The following is a 25,346-nucleotide window of genomic DNA, read 5'->3' on the forward strand; positions in this document are numbered from 1 at the left end:
TCAGGTTGGGGGGCTGTCTGTAGGCAAGGACTGGCCTGTCTCCCAAGATCTGTGAGAGTGATGGGTCGTCCTTCAGGATAGGTTGTAGATCCTTGATGATGTGTTGGAGAGGTTTTAGTTGGGGGCTGAAGGTGATGGCTAGTGGCGTTCTGTTATTTTCTTTGTTGGGCCTGTCCTGTAGTAGGACAATACCCACCTGCTGAAGTGAAGAAATAGATTGACAGAGCCAGAAGAGTACCCAGAAGTCACCTACTACAGGACAGGCCCAACAAAGAACATAACAGAACACCACTATCACAAAAGCACCTCGGTGCTTACAGTCCAAAGATCCTCTCAGTGGAGTACAAGCATTTCCACTTGTCAGGTAGTACTTGCTACTGTTCTACCAGGATCACATTGACTTGTTTCCCTTCTTACTTCCAGCAGCAACATCACAATCAAAGAGGTTGACAATACTGAACAGGATTTCTAATACTGCCTTTCCTGGAGTGGTCACTGTAATGGTATCAAATTACAGACAGGAAAGGTGGAAACAGTGGGGATTGTAAATGGCAGGGAACACAGTCCTTGACTCAGTCTCTCTCTCTTCCAGTGGAGTGTATAATATTAGGAAACATAAAAAAACCCCAGGATTTGATTCCAGTCTTTATTTTCTTTATGGGTCGATATGCCACGTGGAAGAAAATTATTCACCATTCCTCAAATACCAAAGTTCCAAGATATTGAAGATATTCTGCCTCACTGAGGGGCCATGGAGCCAAACCTGAATGGCACTGTAACCCCACATGCCAAGTCACAATGCTCAGAGCAGGAGCTGGGCCCACTCCTGAGGAAGGAGCCATCACTGCTGAGTGAGGGTGGGGCAGGCTTGATTTGGGCCTCCCCTCATAGGTAACCATTTCGGAAGGGAGGGCTCAATTTCATTTCCCCCTACCCCCAAAACGCTGGGAGGCTGCATCTGTGGGAGGCCCCAGTGACCTGCTCTCACTGTCCTGTGAATGCTGCTCTTAAGCACATTCACGTGAACCACCATTCCTGGCTGGCAGTCAGAGAAACCAAAAATGCTAAAAATGGCCATAACACATTATTTTCATTTGCTGCATTGTTCGTAATGTCTTATCTCTGTACTATGCATATTTCTGTGGACTACGTGGAAATTTGTCTACTGAGCAAAAACATAGCCCTCACCCCTGCAACAGGCATCACGTAGAGTCATTTGAAAAAACAGAACTTTATTCCTCAGTGCCATAGCTTTAGCTCTCTGCATTTCTTTCAGCGGCATGCAATAAAGAACCCATAATTACTAATTAGAATATGTGAGAAATGGGATTATACATACATATATATGTGTGTGCACTGATATATGTATACATAAACCTTCCAGAAAATGTGTTGTCTAAAAATATTTATAATGTCTGAAATTAATGTAAATGAGCTATTTTCCACCTGGGAGAATTTGGAAATTTTGGACGGAACAGACAAGTGTAATTAGAAGGGGGAAAGTATGGGAGGGAATATACAATTCTAAATATTAAGGGAAATTGTGCCTCACCAATTTACTAGAATTCTTTGAGGGAGTCAAAAAGCATGAGGATAAGAGTGGATATAGTATACGCCGATTTTCAGAAAGCCTTTGAGAAGGTCCCTCACCAAAGGCTCTTAAGCAAAGTAATCTGTCATGGGATAAGAGGGAAGGTCCTCTCAGGGATCGGTAACTGCTTAAAAGATAGGAAACAAAGGGTAGGAATAAATGGTCAGTTTTCAGAATGTAGAGGTAAATAGTGGTCTCCCCCAAGGGTCTGTACTGGACTAGTACTGTTCAATATATTCCTAAATGATCTGGAAAAAGGGGTAAACAGTGAGGTGGCAAAATTTGCTGATGATACAAAATTACTCAAGCTAGTTAAGTCCAAAGCAGACTGCAAAGAATTACAAAGGGATATCACAAAACTGGGTGACTGGGCAACAAAATGGCAGATGAAATTCAATGTTGATAAATGCAAAGTAATGCACATTGGAAAACAGAATCCCGACTATACATATAAAATGATGGGGGTCTAAATCAGCTGTTACCACTCAAGAAAATTCTTGGAGTTAGTGTGGATAGTTCTCTGAAAACACCCACTCACTGTGCAGCGGCAGTCAAAAAAGCTAACAGAATGTTGGGAATCATAAGGAAAAGGATAGAAATAAGGCAGAAAATATCATATTGCCTCTATATAAATCCATGGTATGCCCACACCTTGAATACTGTGTGGAGATGTGGTCACCCCATCTCAAAAAAGATATATTGGATTGGAAAAGGTACAGCAAGGGCAACAAAAATGATTAGGGGTATGGAACATCTCCCATATGAGGAGAGATTAATAAGACTGGGACTTTTCAGCTTGGAAAAGAGATGACTAAAGGGGGATTTGATAGAGGTCTATACAATCATGACTGACGTGGAGAAAGTAAATAAGGAACCGTTTTTTACTCCTTCTCATAACACAGGAACTAGAGATCACCAAATGAAATTAATAGCCAGCATGTTTAAAACAAACAAAAAGAAGTGCTTCTTTACACAACGCACAGTCAACCTGTGGAACTCTTTGCCACAGAAAGTTGTAAAGGCCAAAACTACAACAGTGTTCAAAAAAAGAGGTAGCTAAGTTCATGGACCATAGGTCCACCAATGGCTCTTAGCCAGGATGGGCAGAGATGGAAAACCATGCTCTGAAGTGTCCCTGGCCTCTGTTTGCCAGAAGTTGGGAATGGGCGACAGGGGATGGATCACATGATGAGTACCAGTTCTGTTCATTCTCTCTGAAGAACCTGGCATTGGCCACTGTCAGAACAGGATACTGGGCTAGATGGACCATTGGTCTGATCCCGTATGGCTGTTCTTATGACAGATCTTCTTATTCCAGACCAAGACTTTGGAAAAACCAGTGGAGAGACTGTCCTCCAAGGAATCCATCTCAGGTTTTATACTAAACTCATAGCATGCTGGGACAGAAGGATGTGAGTTTACTTAGTGCTGTGTCAATACTCACACAATGCAAAAAGGGTGAGTAAAATGCCTAGTTATGCACCTCACTGAGGTAAATGAGTCTTAGTGTCTTGATTTAAGAAGCTCCCCTGTAACATAACAGTATCAGAACTTGCTTTAAAGCACAGCTCTTCTCTACAAACTGACTACAAACTTCTTATCCTACTATTCGCAGAGAATTTGTTCACTTTGTGTATTCAGCGTTACATCTACTCATTTTACTGACAAAAATATGTGTTATTGCTTTTCATTCTTGTTAGTACTGCAGAGCAACTCAGTCAGCTGGAGTCTGTTTTGGCATGAGCCACAAAGAAAACAGCTTGACTTTCAGATCCCAGGGTGAGTTTTCAGGGCTAGCAGTCAGGAAAACTGTTTTATTTGTAAACTGAGAAAAGATTCGTAAGTAAGTCACTGAAAGAAAATAACTATGGAACCCTGCAATGCCATTTTATAGTCACTTTCTGGATGAGAAGCAATCCTTTATGTAATTTATTTTGCGTTACAAAAGTTTTATTGTTTGGTTCAGCCAAGAAAACATTTCATTTCAATCAGGGTTATGGATGTAACTGAACTGTGCGATGTTATTACTCTATTGAAAAATATATTGTAATTATTGTACTGATGATATATATAAAGGTTAATTTAGTGGTGAGGAAAATGGTAAGAATAAATGAAAAAAAATTACTTAAAATGCTTCCAGTACCTTAAGTAACCAAATTTTAATTAATTAACTTTACATTGGATTACCATTTGGAAACTGACTGGCTATCTCAATAAGCTGATTGGTGCAGGGACTGCCATTTTCTGTGTTTGTGGAACACCTAGCATCATGGGGTCCCAATGTGGTTGGCCATTAGCTACCTCAACATGAATATTAAATAAAAATAATATACCTCACTTTGATATATGCATCATCAGCACTTAGGAATCTTAGAAATACCTACTGTAGGAAAGAGAGCTCACTCTCTTAATATTTTGCAATCAAAAGAAATATAAAAAATACAGTAACAATTATTACTTTTGTGGGTGTATGAATTAAAATAAAGAAGAATCTGTCATGTATACCAAAAATCTAAAATAGCAGGTAGCTATCATAGTAATGGTGAAAAAGTTAATACTGCTTTGAACTACATCATGAGTGAAATTTAATTTTAATCTACCTAGAGATACACCATTACAAAGTATTTAGACAACATGTTGTAGTTATCTGAAGAATTTCCCTTGAAAAAGTTGAATCCTAAGGTGGTGAATTCTTTTTCAGAAAGTAAATTGGAATTGAGTTTTTGAGAAAAAAACATGCATAAAGCTATAAAAGAGTAACTTATTATGTTAGATCAAATGATCTGTGGAATCGATTGTTTCCGTCGTGGTAATGCAGGTGGAGGAAAAGGAGAGAGGAAATATATTGTTGTGAGGAGAGAGGATATTAAGGCAAAGGGATGTGACTTTTCAAGGACTGGAACTATTCAATTAATATCTACAACAATACATACTAAGTTGTCAAAACAGATCTTAATGGCTCATTATTTAGGTTTAACTTTTTGAGGTAGGATGTGGGGGGGGCTTCTTTTACAAACACTTAGTGTTGAAAGAAATACTTTGTTGACTTTATAGCAAAAAAAAGGGCAAGCTATGTCATGGAGATTGGATTTAAGTATCTGTGAATTCAATCAAAAGAGCCTGCTCTGCTGTTTATGTATAACAACCAAAATGAAACTCGGGGCTGGATTTAGGGGCAGGTGACCCAAGCAACAGCCTGAGGTGCTAGGCTTGGAGGGCGCCAGGGCCAGGGTGCTGTTTTTGTTGTTAGTGACAAAAGGGAAAATAGAATGTTTGAAGTAAAATGTTTCAGATATTCCATATGTGGATTTATTTATCACTAATCTCCTAGAATGTTCTGGACCTTTGTAGAATCTTGTGGAACTTTCCAGACTTTCCTTGACCCTCCTAGAATGTTATCAATCATGTCCTCGCGGATATATAAGTGGCGGGGCGTCACCAGTCAGTCAGTGAGATATAAGAACGAAGTGAGAGCCCAGCTGTGATATTGTGAACCTTGTTTTATTGTGTAATTGTGAAAGTGTACTTGTGTTTTAAGACTAATAAAGGACATATTTAATGAGATACCAGAGATATCTATGTATCTGTTATCTAGGCAACAATATAAAAAATACCGTTACTTCTTTTGCCATGCTTAACACATAATGTTTGATGACTTTCTAAGACTGTAGAACATAGACTTTTGCTCTCCCTCATACTGCCTGTCCCCCTCCCCTCCCATAGAAAATAAAAGATGCCCTGAAGCAGATTTTCCTGAAGATAAGGAATGGACATGTAAGGAAAGTGCTGGAGGGGGTAGGCACCTAAGATGCTCCTCACCTGGGGCACCATTTGGTTTAGGGCTGGCCCTGATGAAACTTACTAGAACAAATGTGAAACTGACTAATCAGTTCCATTGTTTAAACAGAATGAAAAGTTTAACCTAACAATATAAACCTTGAAAAATACATTAGATTTATAAAAATTATTTCAGTTTCAATAATCTCAGGGGGCCCTTCCTAGCAATACATTGTCAAGAGTGGGTAAGGCCCTGGTGTCCTCATACTGGGGCCATGCACTGTATCAACCTATTTAATTTACACTGAGTCCAATTAGCATGCAAGGAAAAATAAAAACAGAGGCACTGGCTCAAAGAATGGCAATGGCAAACTGTCTCAGGGCATGGTGAGCTCATCTGAAATAGCAAAATGGTAGTTATGTTATATTAATAATATGTAAATACTTAATATACTTCTTATTAATGAGATCACCACACTCCAAGGGAGAATATGTAGATCAATGAGTTGTGGTCCTATATTAAACAATTTGTTACTCTGCCCACAGCTAAAATATGCTATATGCCAAACTGTGCTGTCACAGGAATATCAAAAAACAAAGGGGACCAAATTCAAGCAGATACAACTCTCGCTGGGTTATTTGGCAACTAGTAGTTTTCCTTCAAAAACAGGTAAGTTTAATGGCATTATGACTCAGCAGAGGGATGGTCAAAAATTTGTACATGGGATCAGTTTTTAAGGATTCTTTTAAACGTCTAAAATGATAAATGATACAGCCATTGGATATATATAGATTGCAACTCAGGCTTTGCATCTTACACATTTCTATTCCAACTTCTACTGGACAAACAATTATGATGAAGTATTGAAAATGAGGTTAAATACACCCTACTCAACATCATTATGTGCTTTCTTTTGTAAGCCCTGAATATGTACAGACAACACAGTGCATTATGTAAAAAAAAAAATACATTAAAACACAACTCCCTAAAAACTGTATATTAAATTATAACATCACTTGGAATAGAGTCAGTTCTATTCTGTTTAGAAAATAATTGTGCCACTTTGTTTCATAGCCTCGCTCCCTCTTGTCTCTTTCACGCGCAGAACAGCTGAACACGTCCACCTGGGAGGATGCTTTTTGTTTACATCTCAGGTTGCTAGCTTACTACCATTGGTGGTTTTTCTGAAAGGGAGGGGTCCGGATGAAATGAGAGGCTGCAGGCTGGGGATGCTGCCCCCTATCACATGATGGAAATTTCCACTCCTTAGAAAGCAGGAAAGAAAAGAAAAGAAAGAGAGGGTCTCAATCCACACTTTCTAACACTCCTCGTAGGGTCATGCCATTTTCACATGTGCTTCATCCTAAACGAATTTGCCAAAAGCAAGGTGGGTAATTCTAGCTCTTTGAATACAATTCTACGTGATTTCTAAAGACCGAGAAAGCTTGTTAAATACGAATGTAGCTATTTATACATATGGATCTACAGGTATCTCTTACTTACATCCTTGTGTGAGTACAGCCTACGTTTGGCAGAGCTTGGCTATGCTTGGCAGAGCGGCTGTTTTTAACATATTGGCTTTCACCATTTCAAATGAGCCCGCTTTGAGTGGATTGAAGTGTAATGACCGTAATAACTGTGGGCATGCAGCACGGCACAAACTACCGAGGATGACTGGGGATGGCTTTTATTGTATGTGTGGATGTTTGCATTGGAACGGTGACCCCGGTTCTTGGAAGTGCAAACGAAATCCAGCGAGTTGTGTCTTACTCGTGGTTTCATTGTGCTTCTTTGTCGTTGTGTGCATAGCGAAAGCACTCTACTAGTGTGGGAGGGAAGTTATTCATGGCTCTGTGGGGAAGGGCTGCAGAGTGCACGGAGGGCGTCGTGCAGCTGCTGGGGGCTGGCGGAGAGGGTTTGCTAGGAAGGGTGGCAGAATGTATTAAGCGTGCGTTTTGCAAAGTGAGATGTGGGAGACGGGGAATGGGGGAGAGGGGTGCAGAGTGCAATACGGGATTAGGGTGCGGGTTGCACCCCACCGAAAGGGTGGCAGGCTTCCACTGGGAGAGGGTTGCACAGGATCGGATTGCGGGGGGGGAGGCGAGTGGACCGTGCTAGACTGTGTGTTACAAGGGGTTAGTGAACTTGGGGAGGGGCAGTAATTCACAGTGCCCGAGAGAGAGGGGGCAGGGGAGGAAGGAGACTGTGCTGCGGGCGGCGGGGAATACGAGTTGCTAGATAGGAAGGAAGGAGTGTAGAAGTTTTCATGTGTATGCAGCCTGGAAAAGAAGAGATAACCCCTGCCACGTTCAGCGTCGAAAACAGAGACGTCCCCCTATCACTAGGGCAGCTGCTGTGCCAGTGCCTGGGAGGGAGGGACCCCGCCTGTCCGAGCTCTTGGGGACGCTTGTGACCAGGTGTGGACCGTGTCCACGCTGAGCAGCTCCCCGGCTGAAGCCGGGGGCACCGGCTCTGGCCTCGCAGGATCCTGGCCCGGCTCTGATGGCGCCTGGCACTCGCCGCTTGCGAGGCCCGTGGCGTGGGCCCTGGGGGCGCCGCGCTGCTCCCGCAGCCGGGGGGCAGTGGATGCGGGGGAGGTACTGTCTGTAGCTAGGGGGCGCCAGGCGCGGGCGGCTGTTCCGCGCACCCCCCGGCAGGGGTCTCCGTGCACTGCTGCCCCACCCACGCGCTTCGGTGGCGAGCTCCGTGCAAGCCGCAGCCGCCGGGTCTCCTGGCCGCTGGGCTGCTTCGGGCGCTGGCCTCGCTGGCAGCCAGCGCCACCTGTCACCGGCCCAGCGGGGGCCGCGGCAGCTGGGCAGGGGCGGTAACGGGAGCCGGGGCACCCCCCCTGCTTCCCGGGGCCAGCGCCGGGGCTCGCCGCCCAGCGCCTGCGCGCCGCTCCCCTCGGCGGCCGCTCTAGAGGGCGGGGCGGGGCGGAAGCTCCGCTGGCCCGGCGGGTGGGGAGCTTTCCATTGTCTGCTCCGGGCGCAGCCTGGCCGGGGCGGCGCGCGGCGGGGGGCTGCGGGGAGCTGGGCGGAGACAAGGCGGGAGGCGCGGGCCGCTGTTGTCCACACGAGCGGTGAGGGAGAGCGAGCCGCTTCGGAGCGCCGCGGAGCGCTTCTTGCAGGGCAGGCCTCGCCGGGGGGAGTCCAGGGACAGCCCCGGCGCCGGGGGGGTCACTGTTGAAGGGATGCTCCAGGCCACACCAGCAGGAGAGGGGCCTTGGCGGCTCTAAGCACTTGTGGCTCTTACACAGTCCCTGGCGTTTCATCGGGGGGTCGATCCTGGTGGTCTGCCCACATCTCCGGCTGAGTAATTGCACTGGACAGTTTGGTACCCTTGCAGTTTCCAGTGGTAAAGACCCTTCAGCCCCATCCCTGTACTTTTGTGTTTCACCCTGCCCGTAAAATACTCGAGATAGGGGATTTATGGCTTATTACAACACTGTAACCCACTAACCTTTTTTTGGCTTATGACTTGCAGGGGTGTTAATGGGCCACTCTACCTTGAATGGTCCCTTACAACAGTGATTCTCAACCGGGAGACCGAGGCCCTTGGGGCAGGAGGTGCAAGCAGGTTTCAGGCGTCCACCAAAATAAACTGGAGTGCAGGGCCAGCGTTAAGATTCACTGGGGCCCAGGGGAGAAAGCCAAATCCCAAGCCCCCCTGCCTGGAGCTGAAACTGAAGCCAGAGCAGTTTAGCTTCACGGGGGCCCCTGTGGTGTGGGTCTCTGGGCAGTTGCTCTGCTTGCTACTTCCTAATGCCAGTCCTGTCTTTTAGTCTCCTGAAAAACAGTTCTTGTGGCACAGGTGGGCCATGGAATTTTTATAGCGGGGGTGGGGGAGGGGCTCAAAGACAAAGGTTGAGAATCCCTGCCTTACAATTGTGCAAACTACTTATGCTAAACTATCTGTTCCATCATGGATTTAGCTGTGGCGCTCTGAGTATCTTTCCCAGACCTGAAGAAGTTTCCACGATATGCTATGCATCCGATGAAGTGAGCTGTAGCTCACGAAAGCTCATGCTCAAATAAACTGGTTAGTCTCTAAGGAGGTCTTCTGCAGTTTCCACAATATGCTATGCATCCGATGAAGTGAGCTGTAGCTCACGAAAGCTCATGCTCAAATAAACTGGTTAGTCTCTAAGGGTCTTCTGCAGTTTCCACGATATGCTATGCATCCGATGAAGTGAGCTGTAGCTCACGAAAGCTCATGCTCAAATAAACTGGTTAGTCTCTAAGGTGCCACAAGTACTCCTTTTCTTTTTACGAATACAGACTAACACGGCTGTTACTCTGAAACCTTTCCCAGACCTGAAGAAGAACTCTGTGTAAGCTTGAAAGCATCTCTTTCTCTCCAACAGAAGTTGGTCCAGTCAAAGATATTACCTCACCCTAATCTCTAAAGTCTCTCTAATATTATGGGACCAATACAGCTACAACTACACTGCATATAACAACATATCTGGCACTTTATTTCTCTAAAGCAGCATCCAAACTAGTTAACTAGTGCTCACAACAGTGCTGTGAAGAGGGGTTTTAATCTCCATTTTACACCTGAAGCAATCAGGACACCAGGAGTTTAACTGATTTAGCCAAGGTTGAACAGCAAATTGGGATTATAATGGAGGAGCAAAATGTGGGAAGCAACATGACAAAGGCCCAAAGTGAGGGACATAAAAGAATTATTTGTGCAAGAAACTTAAAATGCTGTAGGATTCCTTCTTTTAGTCAGCTTCACTGTCGTGATTCTTTATTTCAAAAGTAAATAGTGTTCAACAAGAAAAGTCAGAACACACCAAATTTGTAGGAAGGAAGATAGCAGTGCAACTGAAACGTGATAATTGAGATGCATGTACTAGCTAGACCATGTGTCTTAATCAAGTGATTTCTGTGTATAATTTGTAAAATTCTTTGGGGAAGAAAGGTGTCATCTGATAATAAAGGAGAAACTGAAGGTCAATCCTTTTCTTTCTCTGTTAAAATTGCTAGGACATTGAATCTGTGCCTCAGTCATCAAAACTCAGCTTACTTGGCTGAACATTTTGACAACGCTGTAGTGTATTGATAAGCGCTCCCTGGACCTCATGATTCAGGATTTATAAAAGTCCTCCTGAGACATGACAGGGCATTTTAGGGTGATGATATATACACTATTCTCCCAACTATCCAAATAGCATGGGGGGACATGGGTTTTATTCAGTTATTCAGGAGTTCAGATAATTAAGACGGCAGGAGTGGGAGCTCAGGGACACGCATGGCAGCTCTGCTGTCATGGCCCCACTCACTCACTCCTCTGACAGTAGGGCTGCAGCGACCTCCTTCACAGTGCTCCTGCCCTCTCGATTACTGTAAGTGGAGGGGAAGGCTGCAGTCCTGGCAAGGTAGAGCAGAGACCCTCAGCCAGGACTTTGCTCTCTGCTCCACCAGGGTCTCAGACATCCCTGCACGTTGCACCTGCAGCAGCTTAGGGAGCCAAGACTCTGCTCTGCTGCAGGAGCCATTCAACAGCAAGGTGGCCTCCCGCTTGGCTGGGAGTCTCTGCTCTATTATCCAAACCTCTGCATTGTATGAATCCATGTTGGGGGACAAGAAAAGGATTTGGATAATGTAGAGCAGGGGGTGGGCAAACTTTTTGGCCTGAGGCCACATCGGTGTGCGAAACTGTATGGAGGGCCAGGGAGGGAAGGCTGTGACCCCCACACATCCTGGCCCCTGCCCCCTATCTGCTCCCACCCACTTCCCACCCCCTGACTTCCCCCCTCAGAACTCCCAACCCATCCAACCCCCCCCCACTCGCTCCTTGTCCCCTGACCACTCCCTCCCAGCACCCACCACCCCTAACTGCACCCCCCGGGATCCCACCCCTATCTAATCCCCCCCGTCCCCTGACTGCCCTGACCCCTGTCCACACCCCTGCCCCCTGACAGGCCCCCTGGGTCTCCCACACCTATCCAACCCCCCTTCTCCCTGTCCCCGGACTGCTCCCCCGACCCCTATCCACACCTCCACCCCCTGACAGGCCCCCCGGGACCCCACCCCCTATCCAACCCCCCTGCTCCCTGTCCCCAGACTGCCCTGACCCCGATCCACATCCCCGCCCCGATAGGCCCCTCGGACTCCCACACCTATCCAACCCCCCCATTCCCTGACCCCCCCTCCCCCCCCCCCAGAACCTCTGCCCCAACCAACCGCCCCCTGCCTGCTCCCCGGGACCCCCGATCCGCCGCCCTCCCTGCCCGTTACCGTGCCGCTCAGAGCAGCATGAGCTCGCAGCCCCGCTGCCCAGAGGGAGCCAGCTGTGCTGCCCATGCGGCAGCATGACTGCGGGGAAGGGAGGACAATAGGGGAGGGGCTGGGGGCTAGCCTCCCCGGCCAGGAGCTCAGGGGCCGGGCAGGACAGTCCTGCGGGCCGTACTTTGCCCACCTCTGATGTAGAGGTTTGGATAATAGGGTTTCAGAAAATTGGGAGTAAGGTGTACTGCTGAATGCAGGTGACCATTAATTGGTATTGCTTTAAAAATAAGTGGAATAACACTAACCTGTGAATGGTATGACTGTAGTCACTTAGAAAAGAAAGAAAAAACTTCTTCATTCACTATTGAGGAGGAGGGTACAATTGAAAAGTTAGAGCATGAAAAGTTAATGTTTCCATAGTAACATTAATTCATCCACAGTGTACATATATGTATATATATTTTACTACTAGTTTAGGTCATTAGCATTCTTATTTGTACTACAGAGGCCCCAATCTAGATTAGGCCTTATTCTGCTGAATAATCAGTTAAGACCTACATGATCCTTGCCCCAAAATGCTGGGGTGGGGAGTATAGTAGCAGTGGAATTTAATCCTGACTAGCTAACAGAATGCTGAATATGAGTTGCCCTGGCCTGATTGACTGGTCTTTACTGGTCAGCATCACGTTAATTGATTCAACTTTCCACAATCATGTTTGGACGTGATAACCTTTTGTAGTTTCGACGGGCCTTTACGGCCTATACATTGGTTTTAAAATCAGTTCAGCTAAACCTATTTTAAAACCAATTAGATGAAAACCCATTATTAAATGATTTAAGGTAGTTATAGACTGAATAGGTTTCGAGTCTGAGAGACTATTCAAGGGTGGCAGAATTGGGCCCTAAGTGAATCAGTGTGTTGAACAGCCCATAAGGCAATTTGATTGTGCTTTTGAGAAAGATACTAGCATTATTCAAGTTCTTCCTGGACATAGTTTAGCTTCACTCCTGTAAAGACTTATGCATGGGTCCTATAAAGTTAATTTAATTAATTACACTGAGGTCAGTGGGACTATTCACATGCGTACAAGTTTTTGCAGGATCGAGGCCTTGGTCAGAAACCATTAACATTGCATTTGGTGTTAAAGAAGAATTCTTGCACTGGAGCAAACTTGAAAAAGAAGCATTTCTTTAAAAAGAAAAAGATATTTCCTTTACTAGAATTTCACTTTGTCCTTGCATGTTAAAAAAATTCATACCTGTAGAGTCAGTAACAAATATTTATCAAAGGACAAATGACAACATCAATAAGATGAAAATAAGATTTAACTGTTTATGAATTTATATGGAGACAAGCAGAATTTGGCTTTGCACTGGAGGAGAAATGCCATCTCCTTTCTGTGACAATGAAAGAGAAGATGTATGTACAAAGACCTGCGTACAAACTATATTTCAGCCATTTGACAACAGTGTCATTTTGAGCTTAAACGATCTCAGTTAACATGTACATCTCAATAAGAACAGGGTTTTTAAGGATAGAGGCAACTGAGAATATTTTTTATTATTGTGACTGTTATTTTACTTCCCTCAGCACTAACAAAGGCAGAGTTCCTAAGCAGTAATTTATTTTGACTGAGTCTATTTCAAACAAGTCTACCTATCAAGCCTAATGAGGAAGATCCTGTTTCATCTAAGTATATTCACAGCCTTTGAGGATTACCAGAAATTCCAGGTTAATAAGGATCAGTTTGTTAATTATTATTACACAGCTCTCTGAACACTTGTTTTACCTGCAAGTATACGGTTTGTCATATTTATTTATTTGTATGCAGTTTTATGGTGTTTCCTAGGCATTTCTGTAGCTTTGATGTGAAGCTGCCTGATTTTTATGTTTCTTCTCAGGAAAGAACAGAAATATGCCCATAATTTTAAATTTATATTTTTGCTGATGTAACTGTTTTTGTAATATATCACAGGATTTTTCTCTATTCACGCATGAGAAAGATATTTATTTTATGTAATAATTACAGCACATCATTTGGAATATTAAAATTAAGTGGGTCAACCTGGAACACTTCAGCAATGTAAATCTGTTGGATATTTGCTAGAAACAAACATTTAAGAGAAATTTCAAATATTGAAGACACCTCAATATTTTTTACCAGGTGAAACTCTTTGTTTCTTTACTTGTTGTACTGAAGAATGTTTCATTAATTCACTCCATTATGTATCTATTTTTATCTTTATTTTGTTTCTAAATTTTAGGGGGTTACATTCTTCATGTAACATATTCTATCCTGTTTTGGGAGTTTGGGGATAGGTTTAAGATGAGAATACTTATAGTGTAAACTCTGCCTCATCAGAGTTCCCATCCACCTGTGACACTGGGGTTGCCCGTGCTTATTCTAGATTACTTTAACATTTTTGTGTACAATAGCTCTTCTGGGCTGGCTCAAGATTTAATGGCTACCATCTCACACCACTGGCTTATTGTAGGGGATGTGTCACTCTAGTCATATAGATGGATCTCATTATTGGTCTGCTATTGGTAATGGAATGGGCAGAGGTACCACCTTTGTTGTAGTTAGCACATCTCCATAAATTAGAAGTTAGGGTTTATTTTGCTCTTGAGGGTAGAGGATCTATTTCTTTGGTCTTCGTCACTGTCTCCATCTTTGACCATGGCCAGTTCATCTAACTCCTCAATGTCCATGAGGAGCATTTAGCATACCCATCTGTAAAATAAGTTATAAAACTATCAGCTTCACATGAGCGGCTTAATTAATTCATGTCTGTAAAAGCATTGTAAGAGTCTTGCATGAAAGGCACTAGTGAGGTGTAAAACTATTATCAAGTATTATTGTTGATGTTCCATGTAGACCACTGCACTTACTGCTGGAGCTTAACTAATAATGAATAGTTGTGATTATGCTTTTTAGATATTTTAGAGCTCTAGCAGGGATGTGATTCTGTGGCTGACATGTAATGGGGATGCTAAGATTTGAGTGGGTTGTGGTAATTCTGCAAAGGATATTTGTTCAAATTTAGAAAACATAGAATATTAGGGTTGGAAGAGACCTCAGGAGGTCATCTAGTACACCCCCTGCTCAAAGAAGGACCAACCCCAACTAAATCATCCCAGCCAAGACTTTGTCAAGCCAGGCCCTAAAAACTTCTGAGGATGGAGATTCCATCACCTCCCTAGGTAATCCATTTCAGTGCTTCACCACCCTCCTCGTGAAATAGTTTTTCCTAATATCCAACCTAGACCTCCCCCACTGCAATGTCAGACCATTGCTCCTTGTTCTGTCATCTGCCACCACTGAGAACAGCCTAGCACCATCCTCTTTGAAACCCCCCTTCAGGTAATTGAAGGCTGCTATCAAATCCCCCCTCACTCTTCTCTTCTGCAGACTAAATAAATCCAGTTCCCTCAGCCTCTCTTCATAAGTCATATGCCCCAGCCCCCTAATCATTTCCGTTGCCCTCTGCTGAACTGTCTCCAATTTGTCCACATCCTTTCTGTAGTGGGGGCCCAAAACTGGACGCAGTATTCCAGATGTGGCCTCACCAGTGCCCAATAGAAGGGAATAATCGTTTCCCTCGTTCTGCTGGCAATCCTCCTACTAATTCAGCCCAATATGCCGTTAGCCTTCTTAGCAACAAGGCCACACTGTTGACTCATATCCAGTTTCTCGTCCACTGTAATCCCCAGGTCTTTTTCTGCAGAACTGCCGCTTAGCCAGTTGGTCCCCAGCCTGTAGCAGTGCATGGGATTCTTCCATCCTAAGTGCAGGACTCTGCACTTGTCCTTGTTGAACCTCATCAGAGTTCTTTTGGCCCAATTCTCCGATTTGTGTAAGTCACTCTGGACCCTATCTCTACCCTCCAACATATCTACCTCTCCCCCCAGCTTAGTGTCATCTGCAAACTTGCTGAGGGTGCAATCCATCCCATCATCCAGATCATTAATGAAAATGTTGAACAAAACCAGCCCCAAGACAGACACCTGGGGCACTCCGCTTGATACCAGCTGCCATTGAGCCGTTGATCACTACCCGTTGAGTCCAACGATCTCACCAGCCTTCTATCCACCTTATAGTCTATTCATCCAATTCATACTTTTTTAACTTGCTGGGAAGAATATGGTGGGAGACCGTATCAAAAGCTTTGCAAAAGTCAAGATATATCACATCCACCACTTTCCCCATATCCACAGTGCCAGTTATGTCATCATAGAAGGCAAGCAGGTTGGTCAGGCATGGTGAATCCATGTTTACTGTTCCTGATCACCTTCCTCTCCTCCAAGTGCTTCAAAATGGATTCCTTGAGGACCTGCTCCATGGTTTTTCCAGGGACTGAGGTGAGGCTGACCGGACTGTAGTTTCCCAGATTCTCTTTCTTCCCATTTTTACTGATGGGCGCTATATTTGCCTTTTTCCAGTTGTCCAAGACCTCCCTCAATTGCCACGAGTTTTCAAAGATAATGGCCAATGGTTCTGCAATCACATCAGTCAACTCCCTCAGCACCCTAGGGTGCATTAGATCCGGACCCATGGACTTGTGCACGTCCAGCTTTTCTAAATAATCCTTAACCTGTTCTTTCACCACTGAGGGCTCCTGACCTCCTCCCCATACTGTGCTGCCCAGTGCAGCAGTCTGGGAGCTGACCTTGTCTGTGAAGACCGAGGCAAAAAAAGCATTGAGTACTTCAGTTTTTTCCACATCATCAGTCACTAGGTTGCCTCCCCCATTCACTATCACAGGGTCCCACACTTTCCCTGACCTCCTTCTTGTCACTAACATACCTGTAGAAACCCTTGTTACCCTTCACATCCCTTGCTAGCTGCAACTCCAATTGTGCTTTGGCCTTCCTGATTGTACCCCTGTATGCTCGAGCAATATTTTTATACTCCTCCCTTGTCATCTGTCCAAGTTTCGACTTCTTGTAAGCTTCCTTTTAGTGTTTAAGCTCACTGAAGATTTCTCTGTTAAGCCAAGCAGGTCGCCTGCCATATTTGCTATTCTTTCTGCACATCAGGCTGGTTTGTTCCTGCACCCTCAATAAGGCTTCTTTAAAATACAGCCAGCTCTCCTGGACTCCTTTCCCCCTCATATTAGCCCCCCCAAGGGATCCTGCCCATCAGTTCCCTAAGGGAGTCAAAGTCTGCTTTTCTGAAGTCCAGGGTCCGTATTCTGCTGCTCTCCTTTCTTCTTTTTGTCAGGATCCTGAACCCAACCATCTCATGGTCACTGCTGCCCAGGTTGCCACCCACTTCTACTTCCCCTACCAATTCTTCCCTGTTCGTGAGCTGCAGATCAAGAGGTGCACGGCCCCTAGCTGGTTCCTCCAGCACTTGCACTAGGAAGTTGTCCCCAACACTCTCCAAAAACTTCCTGGATTGCCTGTACACTTCTGTATTGCTCTCCCAGCAGATGTCCTGGTGATTGAAGTCCCCCATGAGAACCAGCGCATGTGATCTGGAAACTTCTGTTAGTTGTCCAAAGAAAGCCTCGTCTACCTCATCCTCCTGGTCTGGTGGTCTATAGCAGATGCCCACCATGACATCACCCTTGTTGCTTTATATTTCTATAGAAAGTAAACTGGCAGTCCTACTCCAGTGAACCCCAGTGAGTAGCATATCCTGTACACAGCTAAATGTAGAACTAGTATTTTGAAGAAGACTGACCAGTATAATCTTTCACCCTTCTTTAAATACAGCAGAGATTAAAAAAAAATGCAATTGCCAATGGCAATTCAAATAATTGCTTAGGTAATCAGTGCAAGAAGGTTCAAAGTGGAAGGTATGTACCAATATGCAGTGTCAGCATTTCCTTTGGCAGTCTTATCTAGCAATATGAGAGCATGTAGGGCTACCCATTTCCCAGGAAAGATCAGACTATGATTGGACTGACATGTTTTTTAACAAACAAAAAAATCTCTCACTGATACTTCTTCACTTTATGTGTTCACATACATCCATATTATACATGGCCACCCCACTTCCATGGTTGGACCAAAACAAACTGAGGGCTTCCTTCTCAAGCCTACAGAAAATTCCTCCATGGAGCTATTTGGGCTGAAGGTATGTTGACGGTTTGGCAGCAAGGATGTAGTTTGGTTGGATGAGGCTTGGGTACCAGTTTAGCCAAACCAGGAACAAGATCAAGAATAATGATTAGGCATAACTGGAAAGCAGCAGCATGAATGATTTCATGTCTATGAACGAGCAGTTTGCCAAGGATTTTGGATTTTTTGACATACAAGATTGTGCCTATGGTATGATAAGGTTTGGACCTCACAGATGAAAGTGAGGAAATTAGATTCACCTGGGAAGCTACTTAAGCCTAGTAGATTGAGAGAAAGTATGCATACCCCTAAACAAAAAGGAAGAAACCCACTGCCTGGTTAAAGGGCAGGGTATAAGAGATTTTTCATTTACACAAAAATGGAAACCCAGCCCAATCAAGACAATTAAAAGGAGCATACAGTATGGCAGGTAAAATGCATGATGAAAATTAGTAGCAGTAAGGGAAAATGAACAGCAAGTAGTCAAAGGCTTTGTCTACACTAGCACTTTTGTCAACAATACTTTTGTTGGTCAAGGGTGTGAAAAAACACAACCCTTACTGACATAAGTTTCACCAACAAAAGTGCTGGTGTGGACAGTGCTATGTCGGCGGGAGAGGCTCTCCTGCCGATACAGCTAACGCTGCTCGTTGGGGATGGTTTAATTATGCCGGCAGGAGAGCTCTCTCCCACCAGCGAAGAGCGGCTACACGGGAGACCTTACAGCAGCACAGATGTAGCTATACAGCTATGCTGCTCTAAGGTCCATAGTGTAGACATAGCCAAAGACTTAAAAGTAAACCATACATTCTGATAACCCCAGTTCTGGAAAAACATAACGTGCTTAACTTTACTCCTAAGAATAGTTCCACTGAAGTCATTTTCCCTCATGGAAGTTAATCTGACTGCTCACATATGTAAGTCTTTGCAGAATCTTGGGATATCCAGAAGGAGGAAGATTGCAAGAGAAATAGTGGGTCTTCTGGACTGTCAGGGAGCAAAGGAAGCCATTAAGGATATGACATTTCTGAGATGCTAAATAATTTATTTGCAGCAGTTTTTACCTCAGAGGATATTGGGTAGATAACCAAGTCTACTTTTTTCCTGACAATAAAGATGAAGCACTGTCAATCAAAAGCAAAGGTGCAAGAACAGATAAATAGCAACAAGTTGTGTTGTGTTGTACTTTATAGCAATATATTTTAAAAACACAATTTGAAATTGATAGATGTTTGTCTGAATGTATTTCTTCAGAAAGGTTCCACTGTATCTTAGAAGCAGCATATCTGCTATGTGATGCAGGGGTTGCTATGGTGAGTTCACATATCTTATTTAATACTGTACCAGAGTAAATAGACATTGTAACAATCTCTGTTAATGCTGCTATTAGTAAGGCAATGTCAGCATTTTTCTCATAAATACTTGTTTTCATGCTGAAACTTAGCCTAAAAGGCCTAAGCTAAAGGAGAAAAAAGAAGGCTTTTCAAAACCAGACCAACAGATTTCGTACTTTTTTTGAATGCATGTGTTTTATATGTATAATATGGATGTATGTGTCGACATAAAGTGAAGAAATATTAGTGAGAGATTTTTTGTTTTTTAAAAAAGATTAGAAGTTTATTGTGTCAATCCTACTTTTCTAAATCCTCTCACTCCAAAATGGCTTCTTTTTTTGTTTGTTTACTTTACTGAAATGTGTAGGCTATTAATACAAGATGTTGGTTATAATGTTTTGTATTTAGGAAAACTTTTATTATTTGAGGCTCAGTTTTCATTTATACTAAGGCCCCTTTACACTGCGCTGGCAGCATAAGAAGCCCCCTCAAACGGGTGTAAATTACATCATACTCAATTTACAGCCTCTTTGTACTGCCAGATAAGCTAAAGGGACATTTGTGTAAATGAGAATCAGACTTTCAACTACATAATGACTCAGTTTAGCTAAATGGCACTAGAATTTAACTTACAGACATGACAGTCCATTGTTTTAGAACAATTATTTGATCTGTATTCCAGGATAACATAACATATAATACAGCAGGGCATTGATAAGAGTAAATCTTTTATAAATCTATTTATTTTTTTAATCTTTAGCTCTGGAAAAAAGTAAATAACTTTCTACCCTTAGCACTTGGTGAGATCTCACATTGTGTTTGGTATGTCTCTATCAGTGTTCACACATTAGTTTGTAAGTAGAGCTGATTGAAATTTTTCCATCAACTTTTTTGCGGGGGACAGAAAATTAGGTTTTCAACTAACTGAAAATTATTGCAGGAAGTGTCTTTTCCTCAAAAAAAATCCCCCATTGGACAATCAGAAATGTTAAGCCAGAAACTGCAACAACAAAACATAATAATAATTAAACAAAACCACCAAAAAGCCTCAACAATTGATTTTCAGCTTAAAATCTTCATCTTTCAAGTTTTGGGGGTTTTTGAGTAAAAGTCAACATTTTCCATGGAAAACCTCTCACCTGCTATTTTCCACCGGCTCTTTTTGTAAGACCTAATTGTACCTTATTCTTGTATGTGTAATACTGAGACTTGCATATGAGCTAACGTGTAGCACTTGTAGAGTCCATACGTTTGATTGGTACTATTCCTGCTCCTATCAGTTAGAGTGAATGGAGTTCTCAGGACCAGATTGTTTCTCCTGCCTGAACATGTGAGGTTGAGCAAACACATCCTTCCCAGCAGCCAGGAGAAAAGGGGAGGGAGATATAAATAAATACCTTCAAACTGTCTGTACTTCATTAACTGGCAAAGAAGGGGAAAAGCTATTTTTCTGGCTATTCAGTGCCACAGCCAGAAAGAGAGGAAATAAGGCATCAGATTCGGCCCTGTCTTATGCCATATGCCACATATGTTAGGTTTGCTTAAGGTATAAATCAGGGCCCATGATGAAAAATGGAATTGTTGGAAGCGTCCAGAAAAATTGTTGTGATATCCTGGCATTGCAATGTTTGTTTTGATATGTTATAATATCAGGACATCATTCCTCCATTATTTGATCAGTCTCTGGAATGCCATTTGATGTAATAGATGTCCCATGCTACAAGGTTAAACATCATTGGGCTGTAGAAAGATGACAGAGAGAATGTATTAAATAGAATGTTGCTCCTGGGGGAGTTCTGCGCCACTGCACATGCGCAGAATTCATGTCCCCCGCAGATTTCTTTGCTTCCCCGCAGAAAAATGACTTTCTGACCGGGAAGCAAAGGGAAGCTGCAAGAGCAGTCACACACCACTCGCTAGCTGCACAGATACATCATTTCAGGCACGCGGAGCAGCCAGTGGAGAGGTAAATCAACGCAGGGCTGGGGAGACTCCAGCCAGTAGCTCCTATCCTGAGCCAGGGTCAGATGCTAGTCCCGGCTCGGCTGAAGGCAGGAGAGGATGGGACTTCCTCTTCCCCTGCAAGGATTGGCTGGGGCTGTGTCAGACCCACCCCCAGAAACCTCTCCCAGCTGCAGGAAGCTCAGCATCCTCCCCTGCTTTCTGCCCTCATCGCTCCTTAGCTGCAGGGTGAGGGGTCACTGTACAGGGAGCTGCTCCCCCATCTGCCCAACCCCCGTGCATCTGGACCTCCCATACCTAGACACCCCCACCAAGCCTCACCCCATACACCCAGAACCCCCCTAGCCCTCCATACCCAAACCCCACCTCATTGAACCTCAGCCCTGCATCTGGGGCCCCCTGCACTCAGGCCTTCTGACCCCCACTCCTGCACCCAGACCACCCCCTCCACTGAGCTCCCTGCACTCAAACTCCCACCCCCAGCACCATCCTAAGCCCCCACATCCAAACTCCCATGCCACTTATCCCAATTAGCTGCACCCAGACCCCCACACCCAGACTCCTCTGCTGAGCCCCAACCATTTTCACCTGCCCCAGCTCCTGGAACCCCCCCAACAAGCCTTTGTGCATCCACATGCTCCCTCACCTAGACCCCCCACTGAGCTGCCGGCACCCAGATTATCCCACACAGAATCCTCTCACACCACACCTGGATTCTCCCACTCTGAGCCCCTCCACACTTGGATCCTGTGTAGTTGAGCCTGCCTGCCCCACACCTGATGCACCTGGCACAGAGGGGCATGGCCCCAGAGTGTTTCTGGGGCAGGCCTTGTTCTGTGTCAGGATCAGATGCAGCCTCACCACTGAGTCCATGTCCTGGGGATGGGGGTGGGGAGGCTGTAGGATGATCTCCCACCTTCATGCAGTCAGTAGCCTGTGCTACCCACTGCCATGCTGAAGCCTCTATATTTACTTATTGACAAATAAAACTTGCAGAATTTTAAAATATTGTGCACAGAATTTTTATTTTTTTGGTGCATAATGCTCTCAGGAGTAGAATGTGCACTGCAGCTCCATGCTTTATGGCAATGGGATTCTTTCATACTGTTTTCAAATGCAGTGCAGTTTGAGAATTCAGCATTCAGGGACCAAGAGCTGCAGCCATATAGAAATAATAGAATATACTTCCTAAATAAATAAATAGGTATAAAATATAGAAAAGAATGGATTCTATGTTTTGTAGTGCCACTGATCCATCAACGAAGAGCGATTTTTACCCAGCAGACTCTTCAAAAAGGACATCACAGTGAAGGTATGGGTAATTAACCTTTTTTTGCCTAACAGTCTCTATATTTACATTTTCATCAGGAGTCAGTTTTAGGGTTATTTGTATGCTCAGTAACATTCAACAATATCATTCTAAAACAGGACAATTTGTCTCTCTCTTTCTCTCACTCATATATAATAATTGTGCAGCTCTGTGGCATTAGCATCTGAGTTCTGTGACAACTTTGAACAAAATAAAAGAGTCTCCATTCAAGAAAATTGGTCTGACTTAATAGCATGAAATTCTGGAATTGAAATCAATGGGAGTTTTGCAATTTACGGTAGTTGGACCAGGATTTTGCCCATAACCTTCAGACATTCCGGAATGGTTAATCAAAGATATGTTCTATGCACTCTGCTCTAAAGGTTGCCATATGAGGGGTTGGGGTCTGGCCAACTGTCAGACAGATTGAGTTCCATTATGCAAGGGTCTTCTACTGACTATTTTGGCAGTTCTAGAGAGAGAAATCCCAAGTAGCATCAGCAGGGCAACACAGCAAGTCTTGATCGCTGTGACAGGGCATAGATAATTCCTCATGTAAGTGGATCCTAGAACATTGAAGTCTTTACAGGTAATAAGTACTCAGAAACAGGCAGACAAAAGTGCAGAGTATGAAACATCAGGGTAATGTGCTCACAGCAACCCCACCACTTCTGCTTTAGGAGGCAAGCAGTTACATATTGCAACAGCTGAAGCCTCCCTGTTTTCCTTAAGGGCAACCCCAACTAGAGTGCCTTCCCTTTGAAGTGACAAAGGCATGGATCTCTCTGGCAGGCCTACAGAACATATAACAACAAGTCATGGCCTCTGTCAGGGAGTCTGGCTGTATGTACAACTGAGTATGACTCATTGGCTGCAGACCATATTACCAAAGAGTGGACACACACCTCAAACAGGTGCAGCCTTCACCCACTCTGTTTAATGCTTTTCTCACCAGCAAACATTGTTTTCATATTATCCAGCTTTAGTTTTAGCTACTTTATACTGATGCATTTCTCTACCTCATTAGGCACAAGACAGCAGGTACACCACTAAATTCATACAAGTACATTCAACGGGGGTTTAGCAAGAATGCAACCTTGTGAGACTGCACATGTGAGAACCTGCAGGGAGGAAGAGCAATCACTCAACACAATTATCTAGGTTCTCTCATTCCTATGTGCTGAATTCTTACAGCAAAGGTCAGAGGGACATTCATTTAATAGACAAACAAAACCTACCAAGTCTGTTGGGTTTTGTGTGTGCTTTAACATTCCCATAGTTAGAGCTTTAAATGTGATTTTTCCCAGCATGCACTATTCTACAATACAACAATTTATGCCCCTACCAGATCAAAGAGCTCACCTATACATGGGCAGGGAGGGAAGTGAGGTAAGCACTATTCTTTTTAGCTGAGAAAGTGATTTTGCCATTTAAAAAAATATATGTTTCTATGCACCAATCAAAATAATAAGACTTTGCAAAGTGGTGCCGTATACTGGGAAAAGTAACCATTTACCTGATCTTCTCTAGGCTAGCTCCATGTGTCAGCCAAACTGCATGGCACCTAAAACATAAAAAATTGTAATTTTAAATTCACTTACCTGCTGAAGGCCTCACCTACCTTTGGTATTTGGTGCGTTCAACACATATATCTTTACAGTTAACTACTTTTTTAAAATATACATTGCAGGTTATCTTTATAGCTGAAATTCAACCCATAATTTGCCTAGCAGTACCTGTGTTTTTCAATATCTGATGTCATGGGCATATATTACATTTTGAGGAACAATGGACTGAGTTTAAGACGGTCTTAACTACAAATTTCCTTGTTCTTCATTTTGTGAAAGACTTGGCATTCCATAAATATAGTTGTTACTTTGGAAGAGTTGCAGTTAGTTTTCTCTTTTTTTTTTATAGATACTTTATAAATTGGTTCTAGAAATACCTGCTCCTCTATTACATCAATAGAATGTAGATCTTGAAAGCCATTCCACAGCCACACCTGCTACCTTCAATTAGCTGGAAGAAGAAGATTCTCTTTCAATTTTGCTGGGCCACAATGATTTGCAGACTGGTTTGTGTTCCATGTGCAGATGTTCAAGAGATGAGGATATAGCCTGTAGCATTTACTCCATTCTTCTGGTACACGAGCAACTTCCATGCCTTATGTACATTGATACAGGCATCGAGAAACAAAGCAAAGGAGATAATGAAATAATTACTACTTGATTTTCAGTAGAGTGACACAGAAATGCCTTTTCTCTCCAGTGCTAGATCATTTTCTGTTTTTAGTTTATATTTGAAAACACCATTTCATGTGTGCAGAGTGTTTTGTTGTTGGGGCATTTAGTAGCATTGAACTAGGGCCTTAGTGGAGTTACTCATATGCATAAATGCTACTTGCATGACTAAGGGCTTGTAGGATCTGCATATTAGCTTGTAGTTATGTCTTTATCTAGCAAACAAAGAGAATTAAGAAAAAGAAGACTAATGCTACAGCTCCTGTGAAAGCACATCATAGGTGCTATGTTCTGTTAGTATTAACATGAACTTTCATGGTTTCCGGCTTTCAGAGATGGAATTGCTGCAGAAGGCGTAAATTTATCCTAAGGAGATGAGGAGTGCTTTGGGTTGCTTAGGATTAACTTCTCCAGCTAATTAAGGATAGTATTGGCAGATTCAAAGGTGTCCCATCCTGACATTGGCTGGAGAATGGCTAAAACAGAGCTCAGAAGGGACATGTAAAGCGTGACTGGTTCAGGAGACAGAAACTTTCACCTATAGGTCACTGCAGTGAACCTAGCCCAGCGCAGTAGTGACTGAAAGTCACTGTTACCACCTGGTGGCTGTTCAGTAGCTTATGTGAAATGATTTGATGGCTAATCCAAGTGCCTACATCATAAAATTCCATGTCATTGTAGACACCTGTTTGCAGACTCATCTAAACCCAAGCCACAGGGGATCAGAGACAAGAAATATGTCCCGGGTTCTGGGCATGGGTTAGATTGAGGGGACCACAAATTTCTCCATACACACAAATTTCTCCTTCCCTCCTAACAGATCAAT

General features: G+C 43.7%; 1 protein-coding gene and 1 long non-coding RNA gene across 8 annotated transcripts in view; one reads left to right on the forward strand and one right to left on the reverse strand.

The window, feature by feature from the left end:
- The first annotated feature begins 6,470 nt into the window (after nucleotides 1–6,470).
- The window catches only part of SLC38A4 (solute carrier family 38 member 4), a 59,741-nt gene continuing 40,865 nt past the window's right edge, over nucleotides 6,471–25,346 (forward strand). For 3 of the 5 annotated variants that reach the window (XM_043548756.1, XM_043548753.1, XM_043548751.1), the window contains exon 1: nucleotides 6,609–6,756. The gene's annotated coding sequence lies outside the window, so the exon portion shown is untranslated. Of the gene's footprint in view, nucleotides 6,757–22,214; nucleotides 22,284–25,346 lie in introns of all 5 variants that reach the window. The other 2 variants (XM_043548766.1, XM_027826420.3) reach the window with 2 other exon arrangements.
- LOC119564757 overlaps nucleotides 12,849–25,346 on the reverse strand; it is a 44,409-nt gene continuing 31,911 nt past the window's right edge. For all 3 annotated transcript variants that reach the window (XR_006291578.1, XR_006291576.1, XR_005223632.2), the window contains 3 exons: nucleotides 24,226–24,443; nucleotides 23,797–23,844; nucleotides 12,849–14,340 (listed from right to left, as the gene is read on the reverse strand). This is a non-coding gene — a long non-coding RNA (uncharacterized LOC119564757). The remainder of the gene's footprint in view (nucleotides 14,341–23,796; nucleotides 23,845–24,225; nucleotides 24,444–25,346) is intronic.

Source organism: Chelonia mydas, chromosome 1 (assembly GCF_015237465.2).
Source record: "Chelonia mydas isolate rCheMyd1 chromosome 1, rCheMyd1.pri.v2, whole genome shotgun sequence".
Classification (NCBI taxonomy): Eukaryota; Metazoa; Chordata; order Testudines; family Cheloniidae; genus Chelonia; species Chelonia mydas.